Raw genomic sequence first — 7024 nt, 5'->3', positions numbered from 1 at the left:
CAAGCAGAGGCTCTTCCGCTGTGCCACAGCCCCTCCCCAATGAATGATGTGTGTGACGGTGATAAATGGTCCTCCTTCCATGAAAGAAGGGACAGGATCGTTTCAGAGTCTTGGGTCACCCTGAGTAGATAATTCCACTTTGTTGGTTCTCAGAGAACAAGGGACAGTGGAAGGGACCGGATGCTTAGATCCTGTTTTAATTAGCGCACCTCTGTTCTATTGGGGCTGCCAACCTCCAGGTGTGGCCTGGAGATCGCCTGCAATTACAGCTGATCTAGAGACAACAGAGATCAGTTCCCCTGGAGAAAATGGCTGATTTTCAGGGCGGAGTCGATGATATTATACCTACTCCCTCCCATCCCCAAAAGCGGGCAACCTAGCATTTTAATAAGGCCACGGTAAAATGCATGTTTCATGAATCATAGAATCATAAAATCGTAAAGGACCTCCAGGGTCATCCAGTCCAACCCCCTGCACAATGCGGGAAACACACAAATCCCTCCCCCTAAATTCACAGGATCTTTATTGCTGTCAGGTGGCCATCCAGCCTCTGTTGAAAAACCTCCAAGGAAGGAGAGCCCACCACCTCCCAAGGAGGAAGCCTGTTCCACGGAGGAACCACTCTAAACTCACAAACACCTCCCGCTAAATTCACAGGACCTTCATTGCTGTCAGATGGCCATTTAGCCTCTGTTTAAAAACCTCCAAGGAAGGAGAGCCCACCAACTCCCAAGGAGGAAGCCTGTTCCACTGAGGAACCACTCTGAACTCACAAAGACCTCCCCCTAAATTCACAGGATCTTCATTGCTGTCAGATGGCCATCTAGCCTCTGTTTCAAAACCTCCAAGGAAGGAGAGCCCACCGCCTCCCAAGGAGGAAGCCCATTCCACTGAGGAACTGCTCTAACGGTCAGGAAATTCTTCCTAATGTTGAGCCGGAAACTCTTTTGATTTAATTTCAACCTATTGGTTCTGGTCCTACCTTCCAGAGCCACAGAGAACAATTCCACACCATCCTCTATATGACAGCCCTTCAAGTCCTTGAAGATGGTGATCCTATCACCTCTCAGCTGCCTCCTCTCCAGGCTAAATATGCCCAGCTCCTTCAACCTTTCTTCTAAAAAATGATTTTTATTTCATTTCTAAAAAAACAATTTTTATTGTAAATATGTCCCTTATCCACATTTGGAAAAAAAATATGCAGGAAGCACTTGGAAGAGCTTGATATATTTCGTGATTGTCTTTATGGAGCACAACTGCCGACAAGATCTGTTCTTTCTCAGCACACCTCTGTTCCTGTGTAGATTTATTAGCCTTCTTTAAATGACCGCAAGGCCCCGAGACCTTATTTAGCAATGGAGTTTGAGTGGCACTTTGCTGAAGAATGTCATTCTGCATCTCAGGTTCCCCATGTGATTGGAGGTCGTTAGCTGGAGCTGTACAAACAGCTTACATTGAAATGTAGATCTATAAATCTGAGAGAATAAGGCAGCTATGTCAGACCAGGGTGGGAAAAGGCCTTTGTATTCTGACTGCTTATAAAAAAATACTTCAGTGGCAAGATACTTATTACATCCCTTTGCAATTATTTGCATCCAACTAAAAATATTGGGCAGTCACAGAGAAAAGAGGAAGTATGTGCGGAAAGGATCTCGGGGTCTTAATGGACCATACGTTGAACATTGAGTCAACAGTGTGATGCGGTGGCTAAAAAGGCAAATGCAATTTTGGACTGTATCAACAGAAGTCTAGTGTCCAGATCACATGCTGTGATGGTATCACTTTACTCTGCTCTGGTAACACCTCACCTGGAGTCTTGTGTTCAGTTTTGGGCACCACATTTTAAGAAGGATATAGACAAGCTGGAATGGGTCCAGGGGAGGATGACGAAGATGGTGAGGGGTCTGGAGACCAAGTCCTATGAGGAAAGGCTGAAGGAGCTGGGCATGTTTAGCCTGGAGAGGAGGCAGCTGAGAGGTGATAGGATCACCTGCCATCTTCAAGGACTTGAAGAGCTGTCATATAGAGCAGTGGCCCCCAACCTTTTTGGCACCGTATTCAGCCTCTCCCCCGCCCCATCCCCCATGGTGCCTCATCCTCCCTCCATTTTCACCATTTTAGGGCCGGGATAGGGGCCCTTTTTTTAATTTTTCAAAAAACTTTATTGAAAAAAATAGTGCATCATACATAAGAATAACAAAAGAAGTATTGCATTAATGCAAATTATCTTATATATGTAATACAGTACAGCTTTTCTTTAAAGTAAAATTACACCCCTGGGCCCTTTAAAGGCCAACCCCCACACACACCGATCAGCTGACTGGTGGGGGAAACCATGGCAGCAGGGGCGAGCAGTACTGCCCTTGCCTCCTCCGCACTTCCTTCCCCACACCCAGGAAGGAAGTGGGGACGAGGCAAGAAGAAGAAGAAGATATTGGATTTATATCCCGCCCTTCACTCCGAAGAGTCTCAGAGCGGCTCACAATCTCCTTTACCTTCCTCCCCCACAACAGTCACCCTGTGAGGTGGGTGGGGCTGGAGAGAGCTCTCACAGCAGCTGCCCTTTCAAGGACAACCTCTGCCAGAGCTATGGCTAACCCAAGGCCATGCTAGCAGGTGCAAGTGGAGGAGTGGGGAATCAAACCCGGTTCTCCCAGATAAGAGTCCGCACACTTAACCACTACACCAAACCACTACACCAAACTGATGTCGCTTTTTCAGCAGGTTGCTCACCGCAGCTGCCGTGATTTTCCCCACCGATCCACTGATCGGCGGTTGGATCAGCCTTTACAAAGCCCAGGAGGCGCTTCACCGCCCCTTTCCTGGCCTTAACATGGTGCAAATGGCGGAAGGAGGAGGCACTGTGCGGGGGTGAGGCTGCATGGGGCCAGAGGGGGGGAGGGGAGCAAGGCTGTGCAGCCTGGTTGCTAACAGACCGGGGGGGGGGGGTTGAGGACCGCCGTTCTAAACTATATTAGATGGTCTCATTCTCAGATTCTGGATTTGAAAAGGATTTTTTAAATAAAGAAACATGAAATATGAATGGATTCTTAAGCCATCTGAAAATATGTAACTTCTGCATGTGCATTAATATTCAACATTAAGATCATACTGTGAGACCTCTAACTGGAGTTCCCCCCCTCTCCTCACACCTTCCAGTCCGTCTAAAGCTTGCAAAATCTTCAAGCATCACCAGGCAATAGGACAGCTTCCCCAGGAGGCGATGAAGTCCGAGGACAGCTGCCGTCTTGGATCTGATAAATTTGCATTATTACTGCTTTTAATGTTTTAATTCTATGTACTTTATTTTCTTGATGCGTTGTGACCCGTCCTGAGCTGGCTTGCAGGAGAGGGCGGGATGCAAGTCAAATTCAACAAACAAACAAACAGGATTGGGGGTTGTGCGGATGGGAGCGATGCACCGATGGGGTTCCGTTCATACGAATAATGTAGCTGAGCTCTGTGTTTCTGTGCCATGCCCCAAAGGCCTGCCCTTTCACAGACAAATGCTCAAATCCTGCTCATTTAAATAATAAATCTGGGTAATTGTTCGCAAAGCTTTCCAGAAAGGAGTCAGGAGAGCGAGCTGCAAGGCATTCGAGCTGCACCAATTCTAATTGTTGAAAGAATTACCCAGGGATTTTATGTTTAAGTAGGCATCCCCTAATGCTGGAATCAGCATGCCGCACGGTGCGTAATCTTCACATTTTGCACTGTCAAGTGAGAACCCTCCCACTGGGCCTGCCAGCTAAACTCGTTTTCCCTGTGAAGGGCTGCGCAAAGAACGTCTTATATGTGTTTTGTGTCGACTGCAGATCTCGCCAAAGAAACTGTGAACAGGTGCGGGGGAAGTCTCTGTCACGGATTCCGTAGTTCCATTTTAGTGATCGCTGTGTCTTTGCAAGCTCCGCTGGAGTCACGACCAATAAACGAGAGTTGGTTTGAGGAGGCCGGATAGTTTCTGATGGAAACCAGGGAACTTTCTGAAAAAGAAAAGAAGAATTGCAGATTTATACCCCGCCCCTCTCTCTGAATCAGTGACTCAGGGCGGCTTGCAATCTCCTATACCTTCTCCCCCAACAAAAGACACCCTGTGAGGTGGGTGGGGCTGAGAGAGCTCTCACAGCAGCTGCCCTTTCAAGGACAACTCCTGCGAGAGCTATGGCTGACCCAAGGCCATTCCAGCAGGAACAAGTGGAGGAGTGGGGAATCAAACCTGGTTCTCCCAGATAAGAGAGCTCTGCCTGATCCAAGGCCATTCCAGCAGGTGCAAGTGGAGGAGTGGGGAATCAAACCCGGTTCTCCCAGATAAGAGAGCTCTGGCTGACCCAAGGCCATGCTAGCAGGTGCAAGTGGAGGAGTGGGGAATCAAACCCGGTTCTCCCAGATAAGAGAGCTCTGCCTGACCCAAGGCCATTCCAGCAGGTGCAAGTGGAAGAGTGGGGAATCCAACCCGGTTCTCCCAGATAAGAGAGCTCTGCCTGACCCAAGGCCATTCCAGCAGGTGCAAGTGGAGGAGTGGGGAATCAAACCCGGTTCTCCCAGATAAGAGAGCTCTGCCTGACCCAAGGCCATTCCAGCAGGTGCAAGTGGAGGAGTGGGGAATCAAACCCGGTTCTCCCAGATAAGAGAGCTATGGCTGACCCAAGGCCATCCCAGCATCTGCAAGTGGAGGAGTGGGGAATCAAACCCGGTTCTCCCAGATAAGAGAGCTCTGCCTGACCCAAGGCCATTCCAGCAGGTGCAAGTGGAGGAGTGGGGAATCAAACCCGGTTCTCCCAGATAAGAGAGCTCTGGCTGACCCAAGGCCATTCCAGCAGGAACAAGTGGAGGAGTGGGAATCAAACCCGGTTCTCCCAGATAAGAGAGCTCTGGCTGGCCCAAGGCCATTCCAGCAGGTGCAAGTGGAGGGGTGGGGAATCAAACCCGGTTCTCCCAGATAAGAGAGCCATGGCTGACCCAAGGCCATTGCAGCAGGTGCAAGTGGAGGAGTGGGGAATCAAACCTGGTTCTCCCAGATAAGAGAGCTCTGGCTGACCCAAGGCCATTCCAGCAGGAACAAGTGGAGGAGTGGGAATCAAACCTGGTTCTCCCAGATAAGAGTCCGCGCACTTCACCACTACACCAAACTGGCTCTCAGGATTGTTAAAGGAAGCAACAAAGTCCTTCTGGGAATTCATGGGCATGAGATTAATATTCTGCTTTGTTCAGAATGAACGTTTCGGATGTTGAGTGGTGCTTCTTTTGCAGTTCTGCGTATCAGTCGGTATCCCTTTGAATACCTAATGCCGCGATTTTTCTTTGAAAAACAAAAAATAATTCTATTAGTTTCTATCTTTAAAGACATGGAGAAAGAGAAAGCCTTTGTGGATATCTCCGTTTAGAAAGAAACTCATGAGTAATGCTGAGTTCATAATAAAGCATATACACTTTTCATGACTCAGACTCATATACGTTGTCTCTGATTAACAGGATCTGGCTTTTTGAAAGTGGAAATTGGCGGAAAGCAACCCTATGAAGGTCTCCTCAGAATCCTCCTCAAGGCTACTCCGTGGGACGTCTTCTGAGGAGAAGGGGCCTAGCCCCGAGAGTTGCTGAATTTGGACTTCTTGATTGTACTCCGAGTTCCAGTCAACAACTGCAGCTGTAGGAAGCTATTTGTCTTCTGGCAGGGCCTCTTGAGAGGAGCTGCTGGAGAGATCTAGAAGGAATAATTTACATTCCTCCGGCACGGATTGCCTGGAGACGCTAATATTGCTTTGAGACCAAATTAGAAAACCTTGAACCAGAGGGCAATGTGGTGCAAGTGCAAAGTCAGCCCTCCGCTATAAGCGGTGCAGCAGCTGGCGTCCCACCTTGCGGGTAGCGGACACACACAACCACACATGCTTCACATATAACCCTGCACCTCAGAAGGGTAATACTGAAAAACAATTCTAATCCTCTCCCCGACCCTTACGGTTTCGATCCTCCTCTCTCAAAACCCGGATTTGAGTCCAGTTGCAGTTCAGAGAAGAAGAAGAATGCAGATTTGTACCCCGCCCTCTCTGAATCAGAGACTCAGAGCGGCTTACAATCTCCTATATCTTCTCCCACCACAACAGACACCCTGTGAGGTGGGTGAGGCTGAGAGGGCTCTCACAGCAGCTGCCCTTTTAAGGAGAACTCCTACGAGAGCTGTGAGACCCAAGACCGTTCCAGCAGCTGCAAGTGGAGAAGTGGGGAATCACACCCGGTTCTCCCAGATAAGAATCTGCACACTTAACCACTACACCAAACTGGCAATAAGGTTTTTAGGATATAAGCAGGCCTCTGATTCAGCGGGAGCTCACAGGAGCACAGCTCCTGAACCTTCTGCGAGTTCCAACTCCTCTTTACCACCTTGCCCATTGAATAGTAGGTGCATCTGCATAACAATCCCTGGATGAGCTCCACTACCTATTTTTCTACAAAACAATCCCTGGATATGAGCTTTCAGGAGAGGAGGAGGGGGCGGACTCAGTAGTAGAGCTCCTTCTGGGCCCACAGAGGATCCCAGGTTCTATCCCCCGCAGCTCCATTTGAAAGGATCAGGTTGTAGGTGATGTGTGAGCCCTCCACCTAAGACCCTGGAGAGCTGCTGCCAGTCTGAGTAGACAATCGAGAGAGAAAAGAGAGTTGGATTTATACCTCACCCTTCACTTGGAGTCTCAGAGCGACTTTCTCTCCTTCCCTTCTCCCCCCCACAACAGACAACCTGTGAGGGAGGTGGGGCTGAGAGGGCTCTAACAGAAACGGCTCTTGAGAGGAACAACTCTGTAAGAACCTGTGACTGATTCAAGGTCACATGAACAGGTGCATGTGGCAGAGTGGGGAATCAAACCTTGTTTTCCCGCAATAGAGTCCATGTTCCCACAGTGACTATTAGGGATGCCAGGCCTCCTGGTTTCCTGCTCACCCCTTTGGACACCAGCCAGTGGTGGAGAGTGACCACCACAAACATGATGTGCCCAGCTCACCCAGAAGTGACACGCACATTTCAGTC

Source organism: Heteronotia binoei, chromosome 16 (genome assembly GCF_032191835.1).
Source record: "Heteronotia binoei isolate CCM8104 ecotype False Entrance Well chromosome 16, APGP_CSIRO_Hbin_v1, whole genome shotgun sequence".
In the NCBI taxonomy this organism is placed as follows: Eukaryota; Metazoa; Chordata; class Lepidosauria; order Squamata; family Gekkonidae; genus Heteronotia; species Heteronotia binoei.
Note: the sequence above shows the minus strand (reverse complement) of the source record.